Source organism: Hylobates moloch, unplaced genomic scaffold (genome assembly GCF_009828535.3).
Source record: "Hylobates moloch isolate HMO894 unplaced genomic scaffold, HMol_V3 SCAFFOLD_15, whole genome shotgun sequence".
Lineage (NCBI taxonomy): Eukaryota > Metazoa > Chordata > Mammalia > Primates > Hylobatidae > Hylobates > Hylobates moloch.
In genome coordinates this window covers 70754664-70772899 of record NW_026652290.1, presented here as the reverse complement: position 1 = coordinate 70772899, position 18236 = coordinate 70754664, and the positions used below count along the sequence as shown (strand labels likewise).

Below are 18236 nucleotides of genomic sequence, written 5' to 3'. Positions count from 1 at the left end.
TCCCTGAAGTCAGTTTTTCCTTTTCAATCACAGTGGGAAGAGACAATTTCTAGAATGTAATGCTTTCTTGTCTAATTGTAAGTGACTCAATCATATTAAATGCTACAAGAGGGTATTGTTTGCCAGGATCTGTCTCTGAGACCCTTTATTATAATCAGCAGTGGACACCCTTGAAAATTACATTATTTAAAAAACTGAGACTCACTCATAGCATTGTGAAGTCAGAGAGAAAGTCCTGAAGTTTGAAGATGTTTTCATACAAAATAATTTCAGACAAAAAGAAGTGGTTCATAAATGTTTGTTATCAGCTGGGGGCGGTGGCTCACACCTGTAATCCCAGCACTTTGGGAGGCCGAGGGGGGTGGATCACCCGAGGTCAGGAGTTTGAGACCAGCCTGGCCAACGTGGTGAAACCCCGTCTCTACTAAAAATACAAAAAATTAGCCGGGTGTGTTGGTGGATGCCTGTAATGTCAGCTACTAGGGAGGCTGAGGCAGGAGAATCGCTTGAACCTAGGAGACAGAGGTCGCAGTGGGCTGGGATGGCACCATTGCACTCCAGTCTGGGCACCAAGAGCAAAACTCTGTCTCAAAAAAAAAAAGTTATCATTCACTTATTCTCATTATTTACTGAGCATCTGCCATGGGGAGCATTGTGCTAGGCACTTTAGGAAATTTTTTAAAAAAGGATAAAGTCCTTGACCTTGAGGAGATAACAATCTAGCTGAGGCAATAAAACTTATGCCCATGAAAGTTAATTACGAAAATAGGGAGTATTCTGTCAAATGGTAAAGAAGCGTGGTAGAATCTCGGAAGACCAAAGGATAGCTAATGGCTGGGAAGGCTGAAAGAGGGATTTGACTTGGGCTTTGGAGAGTGTGTAGAACTGAGACATTCAGAGGAGAGGGAAGGTGGGGGAATGCTCCACAGAAGAGAGATGGCATGGGTCAGGGTGAAGCTTCTAGGAGTGAATCATGGATGCACACAGGAACTGGGGAGAAGTTCAGATGATGTGGATCTTAACTTCTTGTCTAGGAGCCAGATTGGTGAGGATTTAACCGCCAGGCTTTTGAGTTTTGACTTAATCCCTTGTGCACCAAGGAATCATTGAAGAATGCTTTCAGCTGGGGGCAGGGTGACCCAATCATAATGATGACTTAGGAGGAGTCATTAATGCAATATTCAGGATGAATTCAAATGACAGACTGGAGGCTGAAACACTTGTTGGTAGGCACCTGCACTGGGTACATAGGGAAGAGAGAAGACTGCAGGAAATACAATAAGGAAGAGAACTGTCAAAGGGACAATATAAACTGAAAATATGAACAGATTAATGAGAAGTTAAGAAAAATTAATTCATATGAATGGGAACCAGGGGTGTTTGGGACCACATGTTTGTCCTTTTGAGGTGCCTCTTGTGGCAAACAGCGTTTTTTTGTTTTTTTGTTTTTGTTTTTAGTTCTGGGATACATGTGCAGAACGTGCAGGTTTATTAGATAGGTATATATGTGCCATGGTGGTTTGCTGCACCTATCAACCTGTCATCTAGTTTTTAAGCCCCACAGGCATTAGGTATTTGTCCTAATGCTCTCCCTCCCCTTGCCCCTCACCGGCGTGACAGGCCCAGGTGTGTGATATTCCCTTCCCTGTGGCCATGTGTTCTCATTGTTCAGCTCCCACTTATGAGTGAGAACTTGGGGTATTTGGTTTTCTGTTCCTGTGTTGGTTTGCTGAGAATGATGGCTTCCAGCTTCATCCATGTCCCTGAAAAGGACATGAACTCATTCCTTTTTATGACTGTATAGTATTCCATGATGTATATGTGCTACATTTTTTTTATCCAGTCTATTATTGATGGGCATTTGGGTTGGTTCCAAGTCTTTGCTATTGTAAGTAGTGAAACAGCCTTACTTTCTAACTAACCATCTTGGAGACACTGTATAGACTAGTTGATTTCAGTGGTATTACCTTGCTAATGATTTGAAGTTGATATATTATTTCACTCACATTTACCTTTTTGGTTTTTTATCTCCCTTTAGGGTCCTCTGCCTTATTTCCTGCAATCATGAATATGTTTTGAATACTGCTAGTCACAAATTCCAAAGCTGGCCATTCATTGTTTGTTAGTACTTTCAGAACAATTGTCTTAAAATTTTAGATCTAGAAGGGACCTGAGAGGTCATCTGGTCTGTCTTCCTCTCTCTCTCTGTCTCGCTCTCTCTCTGTCTCTCTTTGACTCTCTCTCTCTCTCTCTCTCTCTCACACACACACACACACACACACACACACACATTAGGGACAACCAAAGTCCTCTAAGACTTGAGGCAGAGGAAAGTACACTTTAAGGCAATACTACATGATGCCCCATCCATCTTAAGATGGTTCACAGAGCTGATCTGACCTGATCATTGGTGCCTTAGACTGGAGAGGAGACTGGGTGCCAGGAGAGCAAACCAGTCTTCCTGTGAGTTTCCTCCCTACCCCTGCCCCAAGGGAAAGTCAGTGCATCTTGGACTCTGGATGAAGGAATCTTCTGGCAGGAAATCCAAGCAGTTTATATATTTTAAATCAATGATTACCGGCCATTTTGCAGACGGTTATCTCTCTAAAAGTCCCAGAAACCCATGTGAGCATATTGAATCAGAGCTATTCAGCCTGACTTGTTGCAGAAAACATACTGCCTTAATCCACCAAAACACACGCATGTGACACTGCATTCTAAAAGTTTGAAGTTTTACATTCAATTTAAACAACGATCCAGCATTATCAGACCCTGGTCCATTGGCTTAGTGGTGCCTCATTCTTAATGCTCTTATCTAGGTGCAGCCTCAATTACTGCCTGGTTGGTCAGTCAGGGAAACCAAAGTGTGTGTGCTCCACTTGACCATGGTGTTGTCGGAGAGCACCGAGAGGGCCATGTAGTCTCCGATACAGCATGAGCTGATGCATTTGATTTTTACCTGTGTCCTCTGGGCAAGCATTTGTTCATTGCACAAATATTATAAAGTATCTGCTATATGTCAGGCAGAGTGTTAGAAACTGTGGATACAAAGATGAGTAATACAGTCTCTGCCCTCAAGGACTTGAGGAGAGATAGATGAGTAGACACAGAAGAATGTGTATACAGAATGAAGCAAGACATGGAGGATTTAATCCAGAAAACTCTTGAGACTTAATAAAAGATTTTAACCTTTGTACAAACTGAGATCCTCCTGTTTCCCTTGTCAATGCCAAAGCGACCTCCATTCAGATACTGTGACTTTAAAGAAATTGCTCATTATCATGTCCACATCTCCAGTTTGGCTGACAAATCTGTCCTTGTGAAATATGCCAAGCACAGGATAAGATAATCTCTGAATTTGGACCCAATCAAGTGCTTGAATTCGATGCCAAGATGGTTAGTCTACCTTGCCACTCACCTTGAAGATTTCTCATAATGATGGAAACTTACTTCAAGATTCTATAGCAATTTGGCTTTTGTATCCCCACCTTCCATGCCCCCACCTCCATTTCCTAGTCTCACATTTGCCACCCCAGTTCGCCAGCAATGCTCGTCTCACCAGGCTAACAGATGCAGCTCACAGGCCAGGAGGGCAGCAGGCCCTCTTGATAAAGGACTCTATTTTAAAATTTGTTTTAATTTTTCTTTTTTTGTGTGAGGTATTTTCCAGTAAAAACCAGAAAACTTGCTGGACAAATTCTGAAAAAGCTGTAACTTTTTTTTTTTTTTAATGCTTCAGGCAATTCCGTTTGATCTGGCCATCACCAAAGCTACTGGTAATCCATAGGACCCTTCCTCATTACAGCATCTATCGACCTGTGACCTTTTGCCTCCAGCTCTTACTGAACATAAAAAGGCATCCAATGTATCACCACCCATTTCCTCAGCAGTCTGCTATATTTAGTTTGTCAAAGTGTTTTTGGATCTTGATTCAATTGTCTAACATGTTCATTATTTCTCCTAGCTCATCAACTGAGAAATTTGATAAGGATCATTTCTATATCATTGTCCAAATAATCGATGACAGCTTTGAACAGGACAGGGCCCAGTAGCACAGTCTAGACAGTCTAGTCTCCTCTCATACATTTATAATCATATCTGAAAAGACATAATGGTGGTAATCTTTTGGACATTGTATTACAAAAAATCTCAAATCCAGAGAAAAGACAGGGAATAGCGTAATACCCACATTTAGATTTCACAGTTGTAGTTTTTTTCTGTATTTGTATCACAAACGTTATATAGATACAGTTTTTTTTCTGATTTGGATAAACTTCCTGTAAGAGACATTTGGGGGAGGAACTATTGAGGCATTTGAATATGGCCTGGGTATGAAAGAACATGAAGGAATTAGTATTGTATTTGTTATGTGTGATATCATCATGGTTGTGTAGGAAATGTCTTTTTTTAATAGCTGTATACTGAAGTATTTGGGTGAAATGTTATGATATCCATAATTTTATTTAAATACTTTGGGCTTTTATAAATAATAATCCAGTGGGAAGAGAGTTGTGTAGGAGATATCTAAAGAGGTTCAGAGAGAATGGCTAATTGTTTATCAGTCTGTGATGGAATTGTTTTGAGTCTGGAATATTTTGATAAGTTCTAAATAATAAGCCAATTTTTAAAAATTACCACATGATATGAAAGACAGAAGTCTTCATCCTGTTCTTAGGCCCCATGCCACCCCAGAGCCTCATTTCATCCCATTTCTCCATCCCAATTATTACTGTCATTTTTTATAAAAATTGTTTCTATATTTTGATGTACATTTCTCAAAACTCTTTTGTCAAAATATTCACTTTTTCCATTGTCTTCAGACAAAACCACTGTGTCAAATCTGCTATATCCAGGCCAGGCACAGCAGCTCACACCTGTAATCCCAGTACTTTGGGAGGTTGAGGTGAGCAGATCACTTGAGGTCAGGAGTTCAAGACCAGCCCGGCCAACATGGTGAAACCCCGTCTCTACTAAAAACATAAAAAAAAATCACCCAGGTGTGGTGGTACACGCCTGTAATCCCAGCTGCTCGGGAGGCTGAGGCAGGAGAATCGCTTAAACCAGGAAGCAGAGGTTGCAGTGAGCAGAGATCACGACACTGCACTCCAGCCTGGGCCACAGAAGGAGACTCCGTCTCAAAACCAAACAAAATAAAATAGAATAGAATAAAATAAAATAGTAAAATAATCTTCTATATCCAAATGTCCAATAAAGGAAAAAAGCCACATGAACAGTGAGTTAGAAACCATAAAAAGTAATTGGATATTACCAAGAGAAGTGTTACTAATATAATTTCAGATACATTACTGGGATAATATTTAGACAGGTATAGTAGAGCCATTATTGTTATATATCAGCTGAGTTATTTTAAAATAGGTATGATAGTAATCATTGAATTAAAGAAACCCAGTGAATTTTAAAAAGAGAAAGAGCAGTGAAAATGAACATACAGTATCTCTTGGGAAAATGTAAAATGGATGATAAAACAGGAACACTGTAGAGGGTGTATTATAGATAACACATTAATTGTAATTGTATTAGAAATAGAATTTTAAGTATTTCCATTTTCTGGATAGCTGAGGATGACAAAGTCAAAATTTTTAGTGCATGCTTTCACTTAAATGGCCTATAAAATAGACAACTGAGGTGAAACACTGGTAAGATTAGCCAAAGCTTTATTTTTGGCATCATTTTCCTTTAAACTTGTTGGGATTTGTAAAGCTTGGTTTTGTTGCCCAAAGAACCAATCAGGAGTGTTACAGAATAATTTTTCTACCTAAATAATTTTGAATGCTATTCTTTCTAAAGTATGTTATACTTATCGCTTACTTTTTTCCCCACAGAATGGAAGCTATTTAGCAGAGGTTGGCCTTTTTCTGATGACTCCAGTAGATAATTTCAGCAGTGAATTTTCCAGGGCTAATTAGCATGTGTGGTGCCATTGGAGTTGCGTGCTTGCGTTCTTGGGTCCTGGTGTGTTGTTCCTCTTTGTTAGGTCTGTCTGATTTTGATCTGTTTCTTTGATGCTTGGAGCACACCCATGAGAGCCTCCCCTATCCCCCTTTGACTTCAGTTTCAAATTTATGGACATTACTGAAATAAATACACACATGCTCACCTTCATTTGGATCCTACGTCAAAATATGTGATAAACAATCCTCAGCCTCTGGAATTTTTTTTTTAAGAGAGAGGAGGTCTTGCTATGTTGGCAGCCCTCCTGCCTTGGGTTCCCAAAGTGCTGAGATTACAGGCATGATCCACTTCACCTGGCCAACCTCTAGGAATTTGAGGTAAGTCTAGCTACTACCTACCAGCCATATCCATGTACTCGATACAACATTTTTGACAAACAGTGCACAGGAAAGGCCCATGAAACTTATGGGTTTTTTTCCCTAGGGAAAAATATTGCCTTCTATTTCTATAAGTTAATTTTATTTTTTAATCATCTAATAATTAATGAAATAATACCTTCATGTTAAGAGTCAAACAGTGCTAAAAATATTAAAAAACCAGCAACTACTGCCTCTTTAACCCATCCCATCCCGCTCCTCAACAATAGTTTTAGCGATTTGTTGAGTATTCCTCCTAATTTCAGAATAACTGGTATCTCTTAAATCATTAACTTTAGATATTATCTGGTGACTTTTTACTATGATAGACAAATCTATTGATGTCCTATTATGATGAAGATGTGACTCTTACACTACTCTTTCCTTCCCTCATTTCCTCAGTATGCCTTTATGTGACTTTTGGTTAATGCATCTGCCGTCAGTTTTTATATTTTTAGAACCATGTAAGTTGTGTCCTAAGGTGCCATCAAGGAGGAATCTGGCTCCAGTTGTTCATTTCTTATTTTATTTTGAGGCAGACTCTCACTCTGTTGCCCAGGCTGGTGTGCAGTGGCACGATCTTGGCTCATTGCAACTTCCACCCCTTGAGTTGAAGTGATTCTCCTGCCTCAGCCTCCCGAGTAGCTGGGATTACAGGTGTGTGTCACCATGCGCAGCTCATTTTTGTATTATTAGTAGAGACAGGGTTTCACCATGTTGGCCAGCCTGGTCTCGAACTCCCAGCCTCAAGCAGTCTGCCTGCCTCTGCCTCCCAAGGTGCTGGGATTACAGGAGTGAGCCACCATGCCTGGCCAGTTCATTTCTTCTTTTAGCACTTGGTAATACATGGTTGCCAATTCCAGGTGATAGAAAAAACTTTACCTCTAAATCTTGTTGCAAAAATTTTTCTTAAAACAGTTTTGTTTTGTTTTTTTAAATCACAGAATAGACACAATCTCTTAGGTGGTTGGAAGGATATTCATATCTCCAGCTTGATGGGAAAATCTTGTGGGCAGGGATTGTAATATGACTTCGTAAAGAACAGGGATTTTTAAAAGGAAAGGTTAGGATTTGGATAGGCAAAAGGAAGGAAGATATGCTTTATACTTTTGGTCTCTTGACCTTATCTGAAGGCCTGGAACTCCTGTAATGAAGTAGTTACACAGTCAAAGGTGGGAGGAGCGTCTGTTAGCATCTGTCTGCAGGTCTCAGTAATTCTCCACTGCCTGACACAATCACCTCCTCACTGCCCCTGTGAGGTGCAGCGCCATCCAAGTCAGTCACAGGGAAATTCCAGGGCTCACTTTGTTTATTTACTGGAGTGGCTGGTTGTACTGGGAGGCTATCAAGACTATTGGGAGGGCTGGGCATTTCATACTCTTTGGGCTGCCTTCTGTGTGTATGTGACAGATCCTGGGCCGGGACCTCTGAGCCAGAGCTCCTCTCAAGGTTAACCTTGTACATCCCCCTCCCCATATGTGATCAGCAGGGGACAGGCTGGAGTACGTGAGCCGGAGTGCACATTCCCAAAGGTTCACGCTGGCCTTCCTTCGTGTCTGCTGTCCAGCCCCAAATATGACCCTTTTAATCTCATAAAACTACTCAGAAGGGCTTCAAACATTAAGAAATACAGTCCACAGCTTCCTCCCCATACCGAAGATAGCGAATGGAATATGGGAATGTTATTGGGGAGCGAGCTGTTACCCATCTACTGAGCTTTAGTTCCTGATGGCCAAATGCACATCTTCTCTATTAAGCAAATTTATCTGTGTTATGCCAAAAAGTTATGTCCACAAATTTAGGAGACTATCTTGTGTCATTTGTGGTTGTATAAGAATCACAATGTGGTGTTGGTTGCTAAATACGTTATTAACCTGTTTGAGAGCAACTCTGTTGTTTTCTTTGTTCATAAAGGTCAATTTTCACTAGTAGAAGTGTTACAAATTTAACTTGAGGATCTTAGTTTTTTTTTTCCTGGAAGAGCTTTTTACACCCCTTTCATTAGTAATTCTAAAAATTTTGAACTGAAAATTTTAATAATAGAGTAAGTAAATCTAAGCTTCTTTGGAAGTTGTACTTGTCAGTTCTATTTTTTGGTTTCTTAGGAAACAAGTTTAAAACGGCTTTTTAGTTCTTAATACATTTCTAATTACAGCTCTTTCTCCTCTTTAAGGGGCTTGTTTTTCTTTAAAAAGGTGCAGTTTTCTTTCCTTGTACTAATTGGAATGTTGGTTTTAAAAATTGATATTCTTGGGTTGGGTGTGGCGGTTCACACCTGTAATCCTACCACTTTAGAGGTTGAGGGAGGAGGATCACTTGAGCCTAGGAGTTCAAGATCAGCCTAGTCAACATAGGGAGACCCCATCTCTACAAAAATAAAAAATACAATTCACCAAGGGTGGTGGGATGTGTCTATAGTCCCAGCTACTCAGGAGGCTGAGGCAGGAAGGATCCTTTGAACCCAGGAGTTTGAGGCTGCAGTGAGCTATAATTGTGCCACTACACTTCCGCCTGGGTAACAGAGCAAGATCCTGTCTCTAGAAAAATAAAAATTATATTCCCTCTAACCATGGTCATTAAAAATACATATATATGTATATAAATATACACATGTATATATATTTGCTTGCAAAGAGACAAAAGTCGTTACTTCAGGCAAAGCTTTTAAAATTAAAGATGTTTCATATGATCATGTGCTTTGTTTATTAACACATTTGTACCAACTGAAGTGTTGGCTTTGGTTGAATTTCCTTCTTTTCTCCAAATCATCAAAATTGATGAAATGTTAATCATGTTGACTCATTTCTCACAACAATGTGTGTAACCCATGACAATGAAGGGTATGAAGACAAATTTAGCTTCCACACCTGGAGTGGGAGCAGTATGTGGATGAGTAGAATAAATTGAACTCTACTAATCTCTTTTTTCATTTATTTATTTATTTATTTGTTATTATACTTTAAGTTCTAGGGTACATGTGCTGTGCAGATTTGTTACGTATGTATACATGTGCCATGTTGGTTAGCTGCCCCCCACCCACCGACAGGCCCCGGTGTGTGATGTTCCCCGCCCTGTGTCCATGTGTTCTTATTGTTCAATTCCCACCTGTGAGTGAGAACATGCAGTGTTTGGTTTTCTGTTCTTGTGATAGTTTGCTAAGAGTAATGTTTCCCAGCTTCATCCGTGTCCCTGCAAAGGACATGAACTCATCCTTTTTTATGGCTGCATAGTATTCCATGGTGTATATGCGCCACATTTTCTTAATCCACTCTATCATTGATGGACATTTGGATTGGTTCTAGGTCTTTGCTATTGTGAGTAGTGCCGCAATAAACATACGTGTGCATGTGTCTTTATAGCAGTATGCTTTATAATCCTTTGGGTATATACCCAGTAATGGGATCGCTGTGTCAAATGGTATTTCTACTTCCAGGTCCTTGAGGAATCACCACACTGTCTTCCACAATGGTTGAACTAATTTACACTCCCACCAACAGTGTAAAAGTGTTCCTATTTCTCCACATCCTCTCCAGCATCTATTGTTTCCTGACTTTTTGATGATCGCCATTCTAACTGGTGTGAGGTGGTATCTCATTGTGGTTTTGATTTGCATTTCTCTGATGACCAGTGATGATGAGCATTTTTTCATGTGTCTGTTGGCTGCATAAATGTCTTCTTTTGAGAAGTATCTGTTTATAGCCTTCGCCCACTTTTTGATGGGGTTGTTTCTTTCTTGTAAATTTGTTTGAGTTCTTTGTAGATTCTGGATATTAGCCCTTTGTCAGATGGGTAGATTGCAAAAATTATCTCCCATTTTGTAGGTTGCCTGTTTACTCTGGTGGTAGTTTCTTTTGATGTGCAGAAGCTCTTGAGTTTAATTAGATCCCATTTGTCAATTTTGGCTTTTGTTGCCATTGCTTTTGGTGTTTTAGTCATGAAGTCCTTGCCCATGCCTATGTCCTGAATGGTATTGTCTAGGCTTTTTTCTAGGGTTTTATGGTTTTAGGTCTAACATTTAAGTCTTTAGTCCATCTTGAATTAATTTTTGTATAAGGTGTAAGGAAGGGATCTAGTTTCAGCTTTCTACATATGGCTAGCCAGTTTTTCCAGCACCATTTATTAAATAGGGAATCCTTTCCCCATTGCTTATTTTTTGTCAGGTTTGTCAAAGATCAGATGGTTGTAGATGTGTGCTGTTATTTCTGAGGCCTCTGTTCTGTTCCATTGGTCTATATCTCTGTTTTGGTACCAGCACCATGCTGTTTTGGTTACCGTAGCCTCGTAGTGTAGTTTGAAGTCAGGTAACATGATGCCTCCAGCTTTGTTCTTTTGGCTTAGGATTGTCTTGGCAATGCGGACTCTTTTTTGGTTCCATATGAACTTTACAGTAGTTTTTTCCAATGCTGTGAAGAAAGTCATTGGTAGCTTGATGGAGATGGCACTGAATCTATAAATTACCTTGGGCAGTATGGCCATTTTCACAATATTGATTCTTCGTATCCATGAACATGGAATGTTCTTCCTTTTGTTTGTGTCCTCTTTTATTTTGTTGAGCAGTGATTTGTAGTTCTCCCTGAAGAGGTCCTTCACATCCCTTGTAAGTTGGATTCCTAGGTATTTTATTCTCTTTGAAGCAATTGTGAATGGGAGTTCTCTCATGATTTGACTGTTTGTCTGTTATTGGTGTAGAGGAATACTTGTGATTTTTGCACATCGATTTTGTATCCTGAGACTTTGCTGAAGTTGCTTATCAGCTTAAGGAGATTTTGGGCTGAAACAATGGGGTTTTCTAAATATATAATCATGTCATCTGCAAACAGGGACAATTTGACTTCCTCTTTTCCTAATTGGATACCTATTATTTCTTTTTCTTGCCTGATTGCCCTGGCCAGAACTTCCAACACTATGTTGAATAGGAGCGGTGAGAGAGGGCATCCTTGTCTTGTGCGGGTTTTCAAAGGGAATGCTTCCAGTTTTTGCCCATTAGGTATGATATTGGCTGTGGGTTTGTTATAAATAGCTCTTACTATTTTGAGATACGTCCCATCAATACCTAATTTATTGAGAGGTTTTAGCATGAAGGGCTGTTGAATTTTGTCAAAGGCCTTTTCTGCATCTATTGAGATAATCATGTGGTTTTTGTCTTTGGTTCTGTTTATGTGATGGATTACATTTATTGATTTGTGTATGTTGAACCAGCCTTGCATCCCAGGGATGAAGCCGACTTGATTGTGGTGGATAAGGTTTTTGATGTGCTGCTGGATTCGGTTTGCCAGTATTTTATTGAGGATTTTCACATCGGTGTTCATCAGGGATTTTTTTTTTTTTTTTTTGAGACGGAGTCTTGCTCTGTCGCCCAGGCTGGAGTGCAGTGGCACAATCTCGGCTCACTGCAAGCTCCGCCTCCCGGGTTCACGCCATTCTCCTGCCTCAGCCTCCCGAGTAGCTGGGACTACAGGCGCCCGCCACCACGCCCGGCTAATTTTTTGTATTTTTTGGTGGAGACGGGGTTTCACCGTGGTCTCGATCTCCTGACCTCGTGATCCGCCCGCCTTGGCCTCCCAAAGTGCTGGGATTACAAGCGTGAGCCACCGCGCCCAGCCTCATCAGGGATATTGGTCTAAAATTCTCTTTTTTTGTTGTGTCTGTGCCAGGCTTTGGTATCAGGATGATGCTGGTCTCAGGAAATGAGTTAGGGAGGATTCCCTCTTTTTCTGTTGATTAGAATAGTTTCAGAAGGAATGGTACCAGCTATTCTTTGTACCTCTGGTAGAATTTGTCTGTGAATCCATCTGGTCTTGGACTTTTTTTGGTTGGTAGGCTATTAATTATTGCCTCAATTTCAGAGCCTGTTACTGGTCTTTTCAGAGATTCAACTGCTTCCTGGTTTAGTCTTGGGAGGGTATATGTGTCCAGGAATTTATCCATTTCTTCCAGATTTTCTAGTTTATTTGCGTAGAGGTGTTTGTAGTATTCTCTGACGGTAGTTTTTATTTCTGTGGGATTGGTGATGATATCCCCTTTATCATTTGTTATTGCGTCTATTTGATTCTTCTCTCTTTTCTTCTTTATTAGTCTTGCTAGCGGTCTATCAATTTTGTTGATCTTTTCAAAAAACCAGCTCCTGTATTCATTGATTTTTTTGAAGCATTTTTTGTATCTCTGTCTCCTTCAGTTGTGCTCTTAGTTGTTTCTTGCCTTCTGCTAGTTTTTGAATTTGTTAGCTCTTGCTTCTCTAGTTCTTTTAATTGTGATCTCCCAAAGTGCTGGGATTACAGGCATGAGCCACCATGCCTGGCCTGTTTTTGCTTTTTTACTGTAAATTTAGTGATTATCAAACTAATACATATTGTGGTAGAAACTGCCAGTTATTTCTCAACATGCATCTGTTCCCTTTTTTCTTTAGTAATAGAAACCCTGAACTTGCGCTGTACACATTGTCCCTACTATGGTCTGAATGTGTCCCTCCAAAATTATATGTTGAAATCTGTTCCCCTGTGTGATGGTATTAGGAAGTGGGGCCTTTTGGTAGATGATCAGGTCATAAGGGCAGAGCTCTCACAAATGGGGTTAGCACCCTTATAATAGGCCTTGGAGAGCTCTCACACCCCCTTTACCATGTGAGGATACATTGGAGGCACCATCCGTGAGGAGCAGGCCCTTATCAGGCACTGAATCTATTGGTGCCTCAATCTTGGAATTCCTGGCACCCAGAGTTGTGAGCAATATGTTTCTGTTGTTTATATAAAGGACCCAGTCTAAGGTATTTTGTTTAGTAGCCCAAACTGACGAAGACATCCCCCTAGCATAAGGACCATATTTCTTAGCCTCTTTGAAGCTTGTATGGCCACCAATGAGATGTGAATGAAAATAATGCATGCAGTGTCTGGGTTATGCCCTTAAAGGGAAATGGTGTGCCCTCCACTATTTTCTTTCCCCTTTCTTGCCAGAATGTGAAGACAGGAATTGGAGCAGCCATCTTGAACCGTGAGATGGAAGCCATACATTGAAGGTGGCAGAGCAACCAAATAGAAGGACCAAGTGTCCCTGATGGTCGTTGAGCTGTCATACCAGCTGTGGACTGCTGTCTGAACTTTTGTAGGACAGAGGAATACACTATTTAAGTCTGTTGTAACGTCTGAATTTCTCTGTATTCTAATATAATACTTGTTTTAGAACACTTGGAACAACAGAAAATTATTTTTGTTAAGGCAGGAAAAATCTTATGTGTAATTCTATCACCCAGAGTCAGTCATGTGTTAATTGACATCTTAGTGGATGTTGTAGCATGCTTCCCTCAGCCTCATCCCCACCTCTACCTTCACGATGATGTGCTCAGTTGCTCAGTGCCTGGAGTTTCAGCTGCTAATGGTTCTATCCAGGAATTGACCTTGGCCTCAGGGGGGCAGCCTGCATCCAAGAATCTGTTGTTGAGAGGGTACCAAAGTCCAGTCTTCTTGCTTCAGTTTGGACAACTCTGAAGGGCCATCCTAGCTCTAGAGCTCGATGTAGAAATGGCCAAGGTCTCTGTTGCAACTGCATTACAGTTCACCTCTCCCTCTGTCAATCCAGCTTCCCTCTCCTCTCACAGGCACTGTTCCCAAGGGCACTTCACAACAAACTCGCATGCAAATCTCAGAATCTATGTGCTAGGGAACCTGACCTATGACATATACAGATTTAGAGATTTGGGATTATAATACTTAGTTTTTCACTAAATATTTTGCTGGGTAGTCTCCATTTGCCTTTCCAGACACATTCCACTGCCCTTCATTCACCTCTGTTCTGGGAGGCTGACCACGATGGGATACATTAATGAGCTCCTTTGCCCTCTACCTTCCAGTTGAATGCTGCCAGTGGAAGGCACTGTTACGAGATCAGATGGTGGGAGGACAGAGACTGGGATATCCCTCGTCACCAGGCTGTGTGTTGGAAGAGGCATCATTCTTCTACTAAATCCACAGTTCATGGTGCGAGGTCTTCTCCTAGAGCTACAGGTGTTACTGTATTTTGCTGGTGGTTAACTTCCTCTGGCCATTTCATGCCTAGGAATGGAAATAACTCCCCAGTGCTTCCAACCCTGGGGTGCTTCATCAGCTCTCCCTGGTTTCTTATCCCTGCCCACACGTTTGCAATTAGTCATTCTTCTCAATCACTCCGTTTTAGTATGCCATCTATTTCCTGGCAGGACCAGGACTGATACAAAGATGAACTGAAAGCATTTCCCTACTATTTTTTTTTTTTTTTGGAAACAGTGTCTCACTCTGTCACACAGGCTGGAGTGTAGTGGCACGATCTCGGCTCACTGCAGCCTCTGCCTCCCAGGTTCAAGTGATGCTTGTGTCTCAGCCTCCCAAGTAGCTGGGACTACAGGCATGCACCAGTCGAATCTGACCTCAGATGATCCACCCCCCACGGCCTCCAGATCTGGATTACAGGCATGACCATCAACCTCTGCCTCTGTGGAGTCTCGCCCTGTTGCCCAGGCTAGAGTGCAGTGGCGCCATCTCAGCTCACTGCAAACTCTACCTCCCAGATTCAAGCAATTCTCCTGCCTTAGCCTCCAGAGTAACTGGGATTAAAGGTGCATGCCACCACACCGGGCTAATTTTTTATATTTTTATTAGAGACAGAGTTTCATCATGTTGGCCAGGCTGGTCTTGAGCCTCCTACTTCTTAATGATTCTTCTAAAACATGATTTTTATTGGCCATGTATAATTTCATCATGTAGACTTAAAAGGATTTCTTTAATTCCCTATTGTTATAGTATATATATATATATACACTTTTTATGTTGATTTTTATCGCAATACATCAAAGCATTTATTATGCCATTAAAAACTTCCAATAAATACATTTTTAAATGACTGTTATATTGTGGCTAGACCGTGAACCTTGAGTTGTTTATTCAGTAGTGCTAAGAGATTTGCTCTAATCCACCTGATTTCTTTTGTGCAGTGTTTATAGTGACTAAAGAAACGTATTTTCGAGATGATTGGGCTGGCTATACTCTGTAGCTACCACAGAAGAAAGCAAGGCTATGCCCCAATCCCACCACATTAAGATCTGCAGTTCAGGGCTCTTCATTAAAACAGCTAAACAAACTGGTGTAAACAGTACTTTTACTTGAATTTAACATCTTTTATGTTTTCTGGGCAAGACTTTGTGTGGATATTGGATAATAGGCTTGGTGGCCCTTTTATATCCCTTATGTACTTGTAATTCTAGGAAAAATACAAAGCATTTAGTGGGAAGAATTTGAAAGAGAATACCTTTTGATCACCATGTAACTAGAGTAAAAATAGCACCATAACTGAAAACAGTAAGAGTAGGGTTTTAAGGAAAGAGAGTAAGATTGGAACAAAGTAACCATGAACTTTTCAATTCTGGGCTGCGAGTTCTCTTTATTATTCAGTGACCCTTTGTGAGATCTTGTCTTAGTCCATTCACGCTACTATAACAAAATACCATAGATTGGGTGACTTGTAAACAACAAAAATTTATTTCTCATGGATCTGGAGGCTGGGATGTCCAAGATCAAGGTGCCAGCAGATTCAGTGTCTGGTGGGGGCTTCCTTCTTGGTTCATAGACAGCTGTCTTCTTGCTGTGTCCTCACATGGTGCAAAGGGCGAGGGAGCTCTCTAGGGTCTATTTAATAAGGGCATTAAGGGAATGCCTTAATGCCCTTATTAAATGAAGTTTTTTGAGAAAAAACTCAAAGTGCTTTCTAAGTGTATGTCACTCAACAACAATCAGTGTAGACCTGTGACCAAATGTAGGTGGTGTGAGGGGTGGGTGGGTGGGTGGGGGAGGAGCATCTCCCCACCACCAAGCAAGCAATTAGTTTTGTAGCAGATACCAACTGGGTATCCTCCAGTTCAGTTCTGACACTATCTCTCTGGAGATAGCATCAGATTGTTACCGGAAAGGGGTCCTGATCCAAACCCTAAGAGAGGGTTCTTGGAAATAATTCGGGGCAAGTCCGTGGAGTAAAGGGAAAGCAAGCTTATTAGGAAAGTAAAGGAATAAAAGAACGGCTACTTCAGAGACAGAGCAGCCCCAAGGGCTGCTAGTTGCCCATTTTTTATGGTTATTTCTTGATTATATGCTGAACAAGGGGTGGATTATTCATGCCTCCCCTTTTTGGACCATATAGGGCAACTTCCTGATGTTGCCATGGCATTTGTAAACTGTCATGGTGCTGGTGGGAGTGCAGCAATGAGGATGACCAGAGGTCACTCTCATCACCATCTTGGTTTTGGTGGGTTTTGGCTGCCTTCTTGGCTGCAACCTGTTTCATCAGCGAGGTCTTTATGACCTGTATCTTGTGCTGACCTCCTGTCTCCTCCTGTGACTTAGAATGTCTTAACTGTCTGGGAATGCAGTCCAGTAGGTTTCAGCCTTATTTTACCCAGCTCCTATTCAAGATGGAGTTTTTCCAGTTGAAATGCCTCTGACAAGATCCCACAGATTGGGGGCTCGGTCCCCAAGTTTCCCTCTTAAGCCCCAGAAATCAGTAGCAAGTCTGGGCCTCTGGAACTTCTGACAGACTGACCGGCTTCAATTGGGGGTTCCCATGACCCCTCCTTGAATTCTATTAATTTTCTAGGGTAGCTCATAGAACTTGGAAACTTACATTTACCAGTTTATTATACAGGATGTTACCAAGGATGCAGATTTAGAGATGCACGGTGCATGCAGCTTCCATGCTGTCCTGGGCATACCATCCTCCAGGAGTCTCTAGGTGCTTAGTTATCTGGAAGTTCTCCAAACCCTGTTTGTTTATTTATTTCTATTTTTATTTTTAATTTCTTTTTATGGAGGCTTCATTCAATAGGCATGATTGATTAATCATTGGCCGTTGGTGATCAGCTTAACCTTTAGCCCCCCTCCTTTCCCTGGAGGTTAAGGGGTGGGGCTGAATATCTTAAACCTATTATCATGCCTTGGTCTTTCCGGTGACCAGCCTCCATCCTAAAGCTACCACCTGGGGGTTGCCAGGCATCAGTCAATCATTAGCATATGAAAAGACATCACTTTGGAGATTCTGAGGATTTTAGGAGTTCTATGCCAGAAAACTGTGATCAAAGACCAAATATATATTTGTTGGTTTTCTTTCTTTTTGAGATAGGGTCTTGCTCTGTTGCCCAGGCTAAAGTGTGGTGGCATGATCATGGCTCACTGTAGTTTTAACCTCCTGGGCTCAAACAATCCTCCCACCTCAGCTTCCTGAGTAGCTGGGACCACAGGCACACACCATCATGCCAGGCTAATTTTTGTATTTTTTTGTAGAGATGGGATTTTGCCATGTTGCCCAGGCCTGTTTTGAACTCCTGAGCTCAAGTAGTCGCCTGCCTCAGCCTGCGAAAATTCTGAGATTTCAGGCGTGAGCCACTGCGCCCAGCCCAAATACATATTTGTCAATATCACAGACATTAATCCCATTCATGAAGGCTCAGCCCTCACAACCTAATCATCTTTTAAAGGACCCACCTCCAAATACTCTCACATTGGGCATTGGATTTCAAGATAGGAATTTTAGAGGGACATAAACATTCAGACCATAGCAGTTCTCTTTACTTAGGTTAACCTTGTTTTGGTATTACATAAAGCACTTAAGTGTGTTCATTCATTGTATTCAAAAAATATTTATCAAGAACCTACTATGTTCAAAGCACTAGGATATGGCTGTGAACAGCTGGAAAAATTACCCACTCTCACACCACTAACTTTTCTTAAGGGAGTCAGATAACTAACAAATAAACAAGATTATTGTGAATTGTGACAAGTCCTAGAAGGAAATAAACAGGATGATGAAAGAGAGTAAGTGGGGCAGGACACTTTAGATTGGATGGTCAGGGATAATACAAACCTCATTTTACGTGTTATGGAAGGTAGTGTGTTT

The 18236-nt window shown here is 41.1% G+C and overlaps 1 protein-coding gene and 1 non-coding gene across 3 annotated transcripts in view; one reads left to right on the top strand and one right to left on the bottom strand.

Annotated features, from left to right (window-relative positions):
- Positions 1-18236, top strand: part of ACYP2 (acylphosphatase 2) — a 192632-nt gene that overhangs the window by 48624 nt on the left and 125772 nt on the right. The gene's annotated exons all lie outside the window — the stretch shown is intronic.
- On the bottom strand, positions 3656-3719 carry LOC116484357 (U7 small nuclear RNA). The gene has a single exon (XR_004252531.1). It is a non-coding gene; the product is annotated as a U7 small nuclear RNA (small nuclear RNA).